Below are 14,653 nucleotides of genomic sequence, written 5' to 3'. Positions count from 1 at the left end.
GAGTAGACACCAGACTGTCTGACTTTGTACAAGGAAACTAGGACCAAAGCAGATAGCACTGGGGACAGTGAGGTTGGCCACTGTGCCCACCTCCTGCCCCCTGCACCTAGAACCAGAGCTCTGGCAAGTCATGTTTTCTAAGGCTCAAGGGTCATTTCAGTGGTCAGATAGAACATGGCACAGGGATCCTTGGGAAGATGCGAAGCAGAAATTATTACCTACAACTTCTAGTCTAGGGGAAGAAAGAGCCAGGCTCTGTGTATGTGTGTGTGTGTGTGTGTGTGTGTGTGTGTGTCTTCATGTGTTGGGTCACAGCAAGAAAGAGGGTGGATAGCTGGATTTCAAGATTCTCTGAAATTTGAGTATTTTCCTGAGCTTCTGGGTAGAGATATGGCTGTGTGGGTCTGTTTGGTATCTGATCTTTTAAATAGAGAAGGGCTTACATTGGGAGGGCCCATCCCAAGCAAAATTGACAAATACCACATGGTTTCCCTCATTTTGGGGGCCCTAAAATTCTTTAAAGATTCATTGTGCTCATAGGAAATGGGAGAAGGAGGTCTGGGGGAGGAAGGGGGTTGAGCATAGACCTTGCTGGATGCAGAGGAAGAGGTGCTGCTCCTTTGTTAGCCAGCAGACTGACCAGGACAGCATCAAGCAAACAGGCAAACCGTGTTAAGTTGTCATAACTTGGGGGAACTATGGTGAATTAGGATGATAAGCATCTCTCCTGTCCCAAGCCAGATTCCCCAGGGCCTCTGGGCCATCTCAGACACTGACTAACAAAGGCATCAATATCAGAGCTGAGAGATCCACATCTGAAACTAGTCACATTCCTCAGTTTCCCCTCTGGAGCAAACAGATCAATTGAAGTCAGGACCAGCTTAGGCACAGCCTAGGTTCCAGCTGCCTTTTCCAGCGCCACCACCAGCCTTGTTAGTGAAGGTGATCTGGCACTGATAAGTGGGCTGCATTCTCGGGTTATGGTTATTCTAATACAACCAGTGTAGGAGACATCTGTTGCTGGATGTAGCACCGTAGGCATGGCCATGCCTGGTTGGTTTCTATTAATATCATTCATGAATCACAGGCTTAAGTGGATGGAGGGGTGAAAAGGGCTTGTGGCTGTGGGACCACTTCCCTACTGAGGACTTGGCAGGACTTGGTCTACCCTGGACTTTCTCCAGTACCCTCCCGTTATGTCCTTTCCAATTAAGGTGCTAAATCAGAGAGAGAATGGGTCCAGGTGGTATCCTGGAGACCGTGGCTCTGACATCACGGAAACATCGTGTGATTAGGCTGAATCAGCACACACCCGATGTTCTCATGCTCTTCTTCAACCCAGTGGCCTCTGCACTGAGCCCCATAATTATTGATTAGTGAGTGAATGTAAGACTGAAAGGGGGCGGGGCTGCAGTATTGCCCTGTACAGGACAGCCGGATGTCTTCCTGTTGGCAGAGCCCACATCGGAATGACTGTGGCTCCAGACAGAGTGCCCAGGGCTGAGGATTTAAATTCTGATCCTTGAATCCCTAACGTGATGAGCCATCTCCCAGCCCCTGGTGTTTTGTCTGATGAATCTGCAAGTTGCATGTTTAATATGTAAGGAATGGGAACCATGAGGAATGGGAAAAAGAGAGTGTTTGCCTCCTCTGCCCACCCTCTCTGTTCCCAGGGAGGTTGTGGCAATGGCAGGGTGCCCTCATCTTCTCAGAGAACTGGACTTCGTGGATGTTCTCAGGACCTTGGAGAGGGCCAGAGAGGCTGCTTTGTTCTGCAGAATGTTTCTGACTCTTGAAGGTTCTGGATGAATTCCAGGTGAATGGATACCTTTACCTCACAGATAGGGAAATCAAGAGGCTCGATTATTGCACCAGCATCTGGAGTCTGTGGGACCCGTGGGGAGGACTCTGTCCTTTGTCAGCAGTGGTGGGGACACTGGATACTGCAGTCAGAGCCTGAGCAGTTCCTGTCCCACTCAGGGCCCTCCATTCAGGTAAAGCTGGATCCCTTACTACACCACTGGGGGAAATCAGTGAGTTTATTACACAGAGAAGGTGACTGTCACTGTTTCTGATTTGAACATGGGCATTTAGAGAGAGCTTTATACGCAATTCTGTGGCTTTTCAGGCACCATTGTTCAAAAGATATAATTTACAGCAAGGTTGAAGGATAAAGTGAAGTTTAAAAATTAGGTAAAATATAGTGATTGAATATACTTGTTTTTATTTAAAAAAATTTTTAGATTTATTTTGTTATTTTATATGTACCTGCACCTATGTGCGTGTGCTATATGCATACGGTACCCTTAGAGATCAGAAGAGGGTGTCTGATCCATAGGAACTGGACTTATGGATGGTTGCGAGCTGCCACGTGGTTGCTGGGAATGGAACTCGGGTCCTCTGCAAGAGCAGCCATTGCTCTTTAGAACTGACCCATCTCTCTAGCCCGTCACTTGTTTCTCTTAGGTGATTTTCTTTTTGTAAATAAAGTTCCAAGATGGTTTTATGAGTTACATCGTTTGGGTCTAGGGATGAGAGTGGATTAGTAACAGCGTGAAACCAGAGGCCATGTACTTCCTGACCCTCAGTAAGGACAGTTTAAATTGTGTGTGTGCGCACGCATGCGCGCGCATGCGTATTGTTTGCAGATTCCCTTGGAGGCCAGAAGAGGACCTCAGGTTCCCGGGAGCTGATTTACAGGAAGCTGTGAGCTGCTTAAGTGGATCCTAAGAACAGAATTTGGGTTCCCTGCGAGTTTGGAACATGCTCTTAACTGATGGGCTATCTCTTCAGGCCCATGTGTTTCTCAGCCTCGACTGAGATATCTTTAGGAAAACGTGCACTATCTCTGCAGGCAGCCTGGGCTGGGTCGGTTGTGTTGATGTTTCTGATGCTCAGCCATCAGGAGACAAGGGCTAGACCCCATAAGATAGCTTCTCTCCATTTTAGCGTCACCCTTAACTCTCCAGTCCCTCTATCCTGTCTTGTTCGAACCACAAGCACAATGCTGCTTCCTCTAGGACTCTGGAGGTGTGTTCTCGTCGGTTGAGCAAGGACGTGAGGCTATGAATAAAGGTCAGCGTGACTCAGTGCCTTTTGCTGTACTATTTATGAAATATTTTGGCTGGAATAAGGGCCGGGGCTGGTTCAGGTATGTAAATTAGAGACAGCCTCAAAGTCTCTTGAGTTGAGCCTCTTTTATAACCTTAGAGGCTCTCTGGGGAGCACGTCACCAACCCCACCACCTTTACCCCTGAAAGGATGGCTGAACACAGGCTTTGGAGCCGAGATACTTCAGCAAGCTGTGAGACTGTGGAGTCAAACTGCTGTCGGGTCCTCAGCTTCCCAGCTTCTGTCACATGCAGCTCTTCAGCTTGACATCACAAACTGGAGGGGAAGAGAGCTGGGAGCTCATTACCATGGGTGTCTTGGAAAGTTTGGGGGCGAGTTCTGCATTAATTAAGCCTCATTTGAATAATGAGCACATGCTATTTATTTTCTTGGAGAGCTGCTCTGAGGGAAGCAGAGAGGCTTCTCCTACAGGAAGCCTGGTGGCCCGTGGGCCCGCCGCCCATCACTTGGGGGAGGGAGGGGGAGGCAAGGGCGCTATTTTAAACTCTCTGTTATTGAAGGAAACACCCATAACTGGAACATTGTGGGGCGGTTTGTCAGCTGTTTCTGTGAGAAAAGGCCTGGGGTCAGCCAACGTCTTCTCCAGTCCTTTCAACGCTGCTCTCTGCCGTGCATAGGAGATGGTCTAAAATCTGCCCATCTCATCTCCCCAAATCATGTATTCTTCTGCATCTGTTATGGGGCTGAGCAGAATGGTGGTGAACTTGGGATCATGTGGCCACCTTAGTGGTCATGAGGGGGACTCCACAGGAAGAGAGGTGTTCTCACACCAAACACCCAGATCTGCCTGATCTTGCCCTGGGTGCTTAAAAAGGACGGGCATCTCTGCACCAAAAAGCAACGATTCCTCTGTACATATGGATATTTAAATCTGATCAGGGCTCATGATCTAGTCTAGGTAAAACAAGCATCCTATGTGCCTTTTCCCTGTGATTTTTTTTTTTTTTTTTTTTTTTTTTGCAATTGGCTGCGCAGAGTGACTTCGTCTCTCACGTGGTACAGGAAGAAACGAGCCGGATTCCTTCAGCTCTGTAATTAAATCACACACCTTCATGCCTTTGGCTGCACCCAGCAATCTTCCTTCCCGGAACTACTTGCCCAACCGTCTAGGCCAGAGTTCCGAGCCATAAACAAAAGTACAGAAGGCTCAAGCCTGATTCTGTTGAGTGTGCGGCTCAAGAACTTGCACACGCCGGCACTTACGAGGCTGCACACTGGAGCTGCACACACTTAACATTATGATATTGCAGAGGATGGGAGGGGCTGGGTACACGTGCCAATTTCATACTTCAGGGAGATACTTCAGCATTCACGACTTCAAGTTCTTGGGGTTTTGGAGCCACCCAGTCCCAATGAATGTTCTTCACACAAACATCATGAGTCTTTAAGCAAGACTTTAAAACAACGGTGTAATTATCATATATGTGAAGAGACCCTGTGGTGGTTTGAATATGCACTGCCCAGGGAATGGCACTATTAGGAGGTTGGCCTTCTTGGAGGAGGTGTGTCCCTGTAGGGGTGAGTTCTTGAAATCCTTCTCCCAGCCATGTGGGAGACAGTCTGCTCCTGGCTTCTTTTAGATGAAGATGTAGAACTTTCAGCTCCTTCTCCCCACCATGTCTGTCCGCATTCTGCCATGCGCCCCTGCCTTGATGATAATGGACTGACCCTCTAAACCTGTAAGCCAGCCCCGATTACATGTTGTCATTTATAAGAGTTGCTTTGGTCATGGTGTCTCTTTTCAGCAGTGGAAACCTAACTAAGACCCCAGACTGGATAGTTCATGGGATTGCTCAAATGTCCTCGGCACCATCACTCTTCTATCTTCTGCAATGGCCCAACCCAACCTCTATCCAGTCCAGGGTGCTCCTCCAGTCTTGGTTCTCGCAGGACTCCCCTATACCAAGGCACTTTCCCTCAGAGTCTCCTAGTGTCTACAATACCACCAGCCATGGCGTCCTCTTCATTGGTAGGGTGAAGTCTATTCTTGAGGATGGGCACCAAGTCTCCCATGTGGTTTTGTAGAGTAGCAAAGCATCTCCAGGGACGGGGCACAGATTCTGGGGCTTAGAGAGACGGCTCAGCCACCAAGAACCCTTGTTACTCTTGCAGCAGACCGAGGTTCTATTCCCAGCATCCATATGATGGCTCACAGTTGAACTGTTAGCCAGTTTCAGGAGATCTAATGCCCTCTCTTGGCCTCTTCAGACATCAGGCAGGCACGTGGTGCACACAGTTCTGTGTAGCCAGAACATTCACACATTCGATAATATGAACACATCTGATTTTTAAAAGGTATGAGCTTTGGATTATGGGCATGGGTGATGCTGAGCGTGGATCCCAACAGCTCTCTTTTAAGGGGAGGAAGGACACCAGGAGTTTGGAACCCAGTGGCTGTAGGTGAGAGAGCACCGTATGGTCATGTCAGTACAATGCCTCCTGGTTTGGGAGAGGTCATCTCATGTCTCTGATGGTGCCCATGAGGCAGAGGTCTCAGCACTGAGCTTGGGAACAGTCAGCACTTTGGGAAGGCGGCAGGTGAATGACTATGTCTTTCTTCAAATATAATGAAAGAGGTTCTTTTCCCCGTGTTTTCTGTCATCATAGATTTCTAAAAACCCCGGTGGTCCAGATGAACTTAATTTCAAAGTCATTACAATAGAGATGGGGGGAGTGAGCTGACAGTTCATTAAGGAAATATTTGATGAGCCAAGAAAAAAGTGCCAAAGTTAACATTATAAACACGATTAATGAGCAGGGTGGCTGCAAAAATTCATAAAAGAAAATAACAACACAACACGCAGGCCCTCGTCTCTGTTGGCCCGACAGGCTGCTGACAGTGTGTCCTGATTTGTCTGCATTAAATGGTTGAGGCTCCAGGTTTGCCCACATGGCCGACGTTGTCTCTCATCTGAACTTGACAGGAATAACTTTATGTTTTTGTGTACACACATTCCTAATGCCTTAATCGCTTTAGCTGATGTGGGCTCGGGGGTTTGCCAGCCAGTCAGGGATGAAGAGGTTTAATGTGTTTCTTCTTTAACAACAACGACGACGACGACGACGACGACGACAACAACAACAACAACAACAACAACAACAACAGCAGCAGCAACAATGCCCCAAAACAAACAAACAAAAAACCAACAAATTTGTATTTAAAAAAAAAAACCACAACAACTTCATATTCACCAGAAAAGTACACTGGAATTTGTGTTGTCTGGCGGGTACTTGTTCCTCTCTCTAGAGAGCTATTGTATTACTTAGGGGTTTCCAGAGAAACAGAAATGGCAGAATGAATACACATTGTCTTCGTTAGATTTCCATTGCTGTGAACAGACACCGGGGCCAAGGTAACTTTTTTTTATTTTAAGGCTTGTTTTATTTTAATGACTGATCATGTGAGGCCACAGTGAGGTCACTATGCACAAACGTGAAGGAAGCTTTATTTCTTGGTCTCTTCCTCCTTGGACAGAGTCTTGATGATCTCCTCCTCCTTGGCCTGGAGGCGCTCCTCCCACTCGTTTTTGTGCCTCCTTGGTCTTAGACCTGAGAGCCTCAGCCTGGTCAGCCAGTAGCTTCTTGCGGGCCTCGTCTGCCTTCAGTTTGTGGATCTGCTCCATAAGAATCCATTGGTTTTGAATACATTCCTTTTGACCTTCAGGTACAGGCTGTGATACATATGGCGGCCAATCTTCTTAGATTCCCAGTATCTCCTGAGAAGCCAGTGCAGGATCCTCATCCTTCTCATCCAGGTCACCCTCTCAGGCACCTGAGTGTTGGCAGTACCCTTTCTCTTCCCTTTGCCCATATGCCTGCCCTTCCGCTGGGTCAAGGTGTTTTTCTGGCAGAGAGCCTGAGAATGGACAGTTACAGGCTTCCAGATGATCAGGCCATCTTCAATCAGCTTCCTGATCAGCTGACGGGAGTTGGCATTGGTGATTTCATTGGTCTCATTGGGGTCCAACTGGACCTTCTTTTTACCACAGTGGAGGACACTAGAGGCGAGCCTCTTCTGTAGCCTGAGCATGCTCATGGCTGCAGACGCAGCAGCCAAGGTAACTCTTATAAAGGACAAGATTCCATTGCAGCTGGCTTACAGTTTCAGAGGTTCAGTCTATTATCATCACGGCAGGAATCATGGGAGCATCCAGGCAGACTTGGTGCTGGAGGAGCCCAAAGTTCTTGATGCACAGGCAGCAGAAAGGGATTGTCTGTACCACTGAGCATAGCTTGAGTATATACAAATCTCAAAGCCCAGCCACCACAGTGGCACACTTCCTCCAACAAAGTCACACCTACTCCAACAAGGCCACACCTACTCCAACAAAGCCACACCCACTCCAACAAGACCACACCCACTCCAGCAAGGCCACACCCACTCCAACAAGGCCACACCCACTCCAACAAGGCCACACCCACTCCAACAAGGCCACACCGACTTCAACAAGGCCACACCTCCTAACAGTATCACTCCTCATGGGTCAAGCATTACGAACACATGAGTCTATGGTGGCCACTCCTATTCAAACCACCAAACACATTAAAAGGTAATTTGGCTTACAGGACACTGTCTGGATAATCTAACAATGGCTGTCTCATGCGAGGGTACTGAGAACCCCATTGGCTGCTCAGTCTATGATGCTTGATGGCTCAGCCATCTTAACCTGGTGCTGAAGGCACGTGAGTTTCCTGGAGGCGTTGGTCTTCAGTCTACAATGAGATATCAGAGAAGGTGGTTCGAATATTAGCAAAGGAATGCAGCGGCCACAGCAGAGATGAACTTGCCAGTGAGAGGGAAGGCAGGCAGACAAAAATCAAAGCCTCCTTCTTCCAAATTCTTAAACCTGGGTTGCCACCAGAAGGTCCCACCCACACTTAGGGCAAATCTTCCTGATTCAAATAACCTGATCAAGAAAATCCCTCACAAGAGTGCCCAGATGCATGCCTTTTAATTGAATTCAGAGCCACTCAAGTCAGCAACCAAGATTAGTGATCATGTCTGCCAACTCTCTCATACAATTTATTTTTCTTGTTTGCTTTATATTTTGGGCCCGAGATTAACCAAGCCGTGCCATTCATATTGCTTAGCCTTGAAGCATTCGTCTGCATTCTGTTCTCTCTAAACATCAAGAAGCACATTGTATGTTCACCCAACTCCTGGCTGATCCCTGCCTCACCCAGGAACCAGCCAGCTTGCTGTCACTACAGTCTCAGAGACTGGATGGCTGATAATGAGGCTTCAAGTCCAAGATCAGAGCCCTGGCAAATTTACTGAAGGCTGCTACCTGGCTTGTAGATGGTGCGTTCTGCCTATATTTTCCTGGGCTGAGAAGGTCCAGCAAGCTCTCTGGGGATTCTTTTTAAACATAGGGGCACCAATAACACGGAGGAGGAGTCCATCTTTATGACTGAAGTTACACCTTCCAAAGTGCTGCTTCCCAATGATGTCATTTGGGGGTGGGGTAGGGGAGACAAACATTTAGATCACGGTGACCTCTACCGATGGAGATGGCTCTCCTCCAGCTTGCACGGACACATCAGGCTTCTGTGTGAAGGCAGCACAGGCAATGTAAGTTCCAAGCACACCCCTGTTATGTCTCCTTGACCCTAATGTCCCCTGCACCATGACCCTTACCCTGCAACAGCTGCCCTTGTGTGCACCAGAGCTCAGCTTCCCTGATATCAGGCACCTGGGACCTACCTCTATCTCCCTTTAAGCCCATTTGTTAGCTAAAGGATATGGGTCAGTAGGTAAACTGCTTGCTGTACATGCATGAAGACCTGAGTTTGGATCCCCAGAGCCAACTTACAAGTCTAAAGTGGTAGCATGCACTCTGATCCCAGAATCAGGGAGACAGAGACCTGGGGACCTCTGAAGTTCACTGGCCACCCCATAGTCAATGTTTTACTTAGGGTTATACTGCTGTGAACAGACACCATAACCAAGGTAACTCTTATAAAGACAACATTTAATTGGGGTTGGCTTATAGGTTCAGAGGTTCAGTCCATTACCATCACGGTGGGAACATGGCAGCATCCAGGCAGGCATAGTGCAGGAGGAGCTGAGAGTTCTGCCTCTACATCTGAAGGCGGCTAGGAGAATACTGGCTTTCAGGCAGCTAGGATGAGGGTCTTAAAGCCCACACCCACAGTAACACACCCACTCCAACAAGGCCACATCCACTCCAACAGGGCCATACCCTCTAATGCTGCCACTCCCTAGGCTGAACATACGCGCACACACACACGCAGGCACACAGGCACGCACACACCCAAACCATCACAGGCATCAGTTCCCAGATCCCAGTGAGAAAAGCCTACCTCAAAAACCAAGACAAGCACTGGCAAGATAGCTCAGCATGCAAGGGCACTTGCCACCAAGCCTGGGGATCTGAGTTCAATCCTCAAGACTCACTAGATGGAAGAGGGGACTGAATCCTACAACATGTCTTCTGGTCTCTACATATGTGTTGTAGCATGTATGTGTCTCCCCCGACTAAGTAAAACTATTTAAAAGAGGAATGACACCCAAAATTGTCCTCTGACCTCTACATGCATGTGCATACACAAGTCATGAGTGTACACACACACACACACACACACACACACACACATACAGACACACACACATACAGACACACACACCACTTGTCTTGGAGACCAGTCTCATGTAGATGTTTTACAAGATAATACTGGTCTTAGTGCAATTCTTGTTCTATTGTCCAAAGAGAGACACATCTCTAATAGGGCCGTGTATATACAAGGCTTTCCCATCTAACGAAATGGGAAATGGGAACGTTATGGTTCCCAATTTCAGGATGAAAATCAATGCATTCTGCTCTGTGACCTTGCATGTTCCTGCTTATCTTCAGAAGTGACAGCCAGCCATTGCTGTCCTGGTCAATTGGAAGCGCCAATATGACATTGGGGTGGGACAGGGATGAGAGACAATCTGCTACTGGTCTACACACAAACCCACAGCTGTAGGGAGCTGTTCCTCAGTTCATTTGGCGAAGTAGGGACAGCATCAGAGGGAAAAGGACTTATGCCTCTTAAATAAGAAACAAGCTTATGCAGTTTCATAGGAAATAAGCTGACATAAGCTTGGGTTTCTGTTGATTTTTGTCTTGAGTGAATGAAGACACAGTTTTCAGCTTTCCCTAATAGGCTCTGGGTTGTCCTGAAGGTTTTAAAAGCTGTCACATGTTTCCTTTTAACATTCTCATCTCAATGCTCCAAATTCCCACTCTTTGTGTGTAATGCCCTTATGGTGTTTGAATCACTCTGCTCAAGCCATTAGTCCTAGTTGTTACTTAATGTTTCCTTTTCAAACACACTGCTTGGGATGAGGGAGACAGCTTGGGGTGGAGCCTGAGGAACTGGACACAAGGTAAAAAACTAAGCATGGGTATACGTTCTTGTACCAAGAGTTGGAGAATTCCTGGGATTTATTGCCAGCCCTTCTGGCCTATACTGGTGAGATTCAGGCCACAGAGAGACCCTGGGTCAAAAACAAGGTAAATTGGTCCTCTGTCCTGCATGTCCCACACATGAACACATACACACATAGCACATATGCATATATGCATACACACATAGCACATATGCATATATGCATACACACAAATGGGAAAACATGTTATTAAACATCCATGCATGGAACGAATTTTCCTCAGAAAACGCCCAGAGCACTTTTTTTAAAGAGGAGATAGTTGCAAAAACAGATGCAAGGGAAAAGAAGGGAATGGAAATGAGTCTGACACCTCTTCATTGTATGGGGATACATGTAGACTTAGATTTTTTTTTTCAAAATCTACTTTAATAAGGGTTCTCAAATGCTTAGAGCCCCCTTCTAGCCCACTGTGCAAAGGTAGGGGAGAAAAGATGATAAATAGGGCAAGTGAATGTGGACCTGTTTAGAAGTAGTTCTTTGGGTCAAATCCAATCTGAGCTGTCAGGACACTGGCAGTCCAGTCCAGTAGTGTCAGGATACCAATAGTCCAGTTGAAAAAGTGTCACCAAACACAAATCAGCACTGGTAGCACAATCTAGCAGAAACTGTCAGGCCTCCACCAAACTGGCACTAGTCAGCAGGAGTGACCAGAACCAGCTGGAATACCAGGAGCTCTTTGCCACACCCCAATAAAGTGAAGGTCAGTGAGAATCAAGACCAAGGAGGTATTGCAGGGCAAACAATGCAAGCTCCCCATCAGTGTCTACTGAGTCATACTCATAATCTCTCCAAATATCACGTGACTTGCCTTAGCGAAACCCCACATGAGTCTGCATCACACGACAACCAGAAATTTCCACTTCAGACACCAGAGTGTGAGGAATGAGAGAGAGAGAGAGAGAGAGAGAGAGAGAGAGAGAGAGAGGGAGAGAGAGAGAGAGAGAAGAGAAACTGAGACATATGGAACAAACAAGGATATCCCCTTGAATTGTAACATGTCCCCAAATGACTGGGAAGGGCAGATACCCCTTTGCTGAGCTGCTAAATTCCATTTAAATCACAGTGGCATCCAACTGGCCTGTTTCCTAAAATTGTCTCTGTTGTTACCTGATACACACGCCTTCTACTTTGTGGCTGACGATGGACCTTCATTCAATAGCTCTAGCTGTCCTTTTGCTACTTTGTAGGTTCTCCTTTCTTTCACATTCAACCCCCTAACACTAGATAGGAGAGAAAAGAGGATAGAGGGAAAGGGGTTCTATTACCATTAGACTACCTCCTGTTGATTAGGGGCATCGAGTTCCTTGGGGGCAAGTTTGATCTTCATTGTCAGGATGTTTAATTTCTTCTTTGGGTGTGACTATTTAACAAACTGCAACCAACAGCAGCCCACCTATCAGGGCTCTAGCATTTATATGTTCTCTGAAAAGTCTCCAGCATTCCAAATGTTACACACTTGCAAAATCTATCTGCAGCTGGCAAATCACGCCCCTGCTAGAGCACGAGGCAAATCATAGTCAGCCACTGTTGACAATCGGAAGCAACCCCATATCCCACAGCCCGGATTAAAACAAAAACATATTCTTATAATATTTCTGTGTTTTTAAATACACCAAAATTCTCACTGCAAATAGCCAGTTTCGTTTGGATATTAGTATAACTGCCTTTCTATCCTTTAATCCACGGTGGGCATCCTGATTAGTTTGAATCAATCATGGTAGCTTTGTTCTTCTGTGCATGTCACTGGTGTTCAGATGTATCAGAAGACTCATTAAGACACACCAAAAATTTTCTGAGGAAAGATTTTTTTTCTGCCTGTCAAAAATGGGGAGCTATCCAAGACAGTCTCATCCCTGTTCCTCTTCCTCCCATCCAGTGTTGGAGTTCTTCTGTGGAGGAGTGTGATGTGTGGGGATGCAGCAGCCATCTTTTTTTTTTTTTTTTGTTCTTTTTTTTTCGGAGCTGGGGACCGAACCCAGGGCCTTGCGCTTCCTAGGTAAGCGCTCTACCACTGAGCTAAATCCCCAGCCCCATGCAGCAGCCATCTTGTGACTACATTATAGCCAATCTGCTGAGGGCATAAGATGAGAAAGATGGATGAACCAAGAATCCTGTGGGATGGCTGGGCTGTTGAACTGATGCTGTGTGTGCTTTGGTGTTTCTTCTCAAGTAAATCACACCCTTGGGATTAAGGGATACTGATTGGTTGGTTTTATATTACTGTAACCAGACACATTCCCGGCAGATATATTTATCGTGTTTGCCCTTCTAGGCCAGAATTATTGCCAGCCTCATTTGAACTCATCTTCTGTCCTATCGGAACCCCACTTTGCCAGCCCCTCCCCAGGCCCTCCTTAGCAATTAGCAACCACACACTCAAATAAGGACCAATGTCCCAGGAGGTGGATGTGATACAACAATTAAAACACACACACACACACACACACACACACACACACACACACACACACACGCACACACACACACCAGGAAGGACAATGAAATATTATTTAAATGTCTCTGCCCAAAGAAGAGTGAAGTCTATATAATTTTAAAGTTACATTCTTTTTTTTTTCTTTTTTTTTCGGAGCTGGGGACCGAACCCAGGGCCTTGGGCTTGCTAAGCAAGCGCTCTACCACTGAGCTAAATCCCCAACCTCAAAAGTTACATTCTTTTATCTCCCCCCTCTCCCTGTTAAATGTTTGATAATTATCTGCTAAATATCTGACTTTTCTCAGGACCACACAAGACAGATGATATCCACCCCTCCCTTCTTCATGATTACTCTGCCTGTTAAGTTATACTTCATGGACTAAAGGTATTTCATTTTATTTATTTATTTTTTTTTTGTGGAGCATAAGACAGATAAGGTTTCTTCCAGAAACTTCACATTCTACAAATGCAAAATGCCGCCCTATTGAGAAACAATGCAAAATCCTTCATTCGACGTAGCTCAATATGGCTTCCTGTCTTCTGATTAGAAATTTAACTCACATGGCATTGTCATGGAAGGAACATGCGCCGTAAAGAGAGAGACTGTGGTCTGACAGAGGAATGGCTTTCAAAGGTTCTGAGGTGGGGTTCTTGGGCTAAGGAGCTGGCTTAGCCGGTAAAGTGTTTGCCATGAAAGTATGAGGGTGTGAGTTTGGTCCCTAGAACCCACGTTAAAAAATGAAAGTCAGACACCGTGGCCTGGAATCCTGGTACCAGAGAGGTGGACAGATGCATCCCAGATGTTCTCTTGTCCACCTGCTCGACTGGTATGTTTGGGGTATAAGTGTGAGACTTTGTTGCAAGAAAACAAAACAAGGCAGGGTGGAACTGTCTCAGTTCCTTCTCTTTGCTCTGGTGAAATACTGTGTGAACTAGCTCAGGGAGGAAAGGGTTGACTTCAGCTTGATCACTGCCCATCACGGAGGGAAGTCAGGGCAGGAACTCAAGGCAGAGACTTGAAGGCAGCAACTGAAGCAGAGGCCATGGAGGAACAACTGCTTACTGGCTTGCTCCTCATTGCTTGGTCAACGTGCTTTCTTCTGTAACCAGGACCGCCCACCCAGAGGTGGCGCCATCCACAGTGGGCCTGCACACACCAATCATTATTCCAAAAGATGCCTCACAGATCTGTCCACAGGCAAATGCAATGGAGGCAAATCCTCAGCTGAGGTCCCCTGTAATAAAAAAATTTTTTTAATAAATCCCGACGCAGGGTTACTCACCTCAATGGTTTATGTTCCCGTGAAAGAAACACGCACAGCCTCTATATCTAAATATGCTTTAAGCAGCCCAGTAGCTGGGCAGATGCCTACCCTCCATGCTGTTAGAATCCACCTCCCAGCAATAACTCCAAGTTACTATTTACTAATTTCTATGTTTCATCTTGGCTGTTCTTGACTCGAAGGAGCAGCCCTCTGGGCCATGATCTCTTGGCCCTTTTATACAGCAGCTCTGCCCTTCTGCATGTTATTTCCCTTCCATGGCAGACTCTGTTTGCCCTCCTCCACTCTCTCCTAAGGCATGGCGGACCTCTCGGTCATGCTTGCTCGAGGACCCAAGCCCGGGAACCC

The sequence above is a fragment of the Rattus norvegicus genome, chromosome 12, assembly GCF_036323735.1.
Source record: "Rattus norvegicus strain BN/NHsdMcwi chromosome 12, GRCr8, whole genome shotgun sequence".
In the NCBI taxonomy this organism is placed as follows: domain Eukaryota; kingdom Metazoa; phylum Chordata; class Mammalia; order Rodentia; family Muridae; genus Rattus; species Rattus norvegicus.
The sequence above is the reverse complement of the archived record's forward strand: the minus strand, read 5'-3'. Positions refer to the sequence as shown.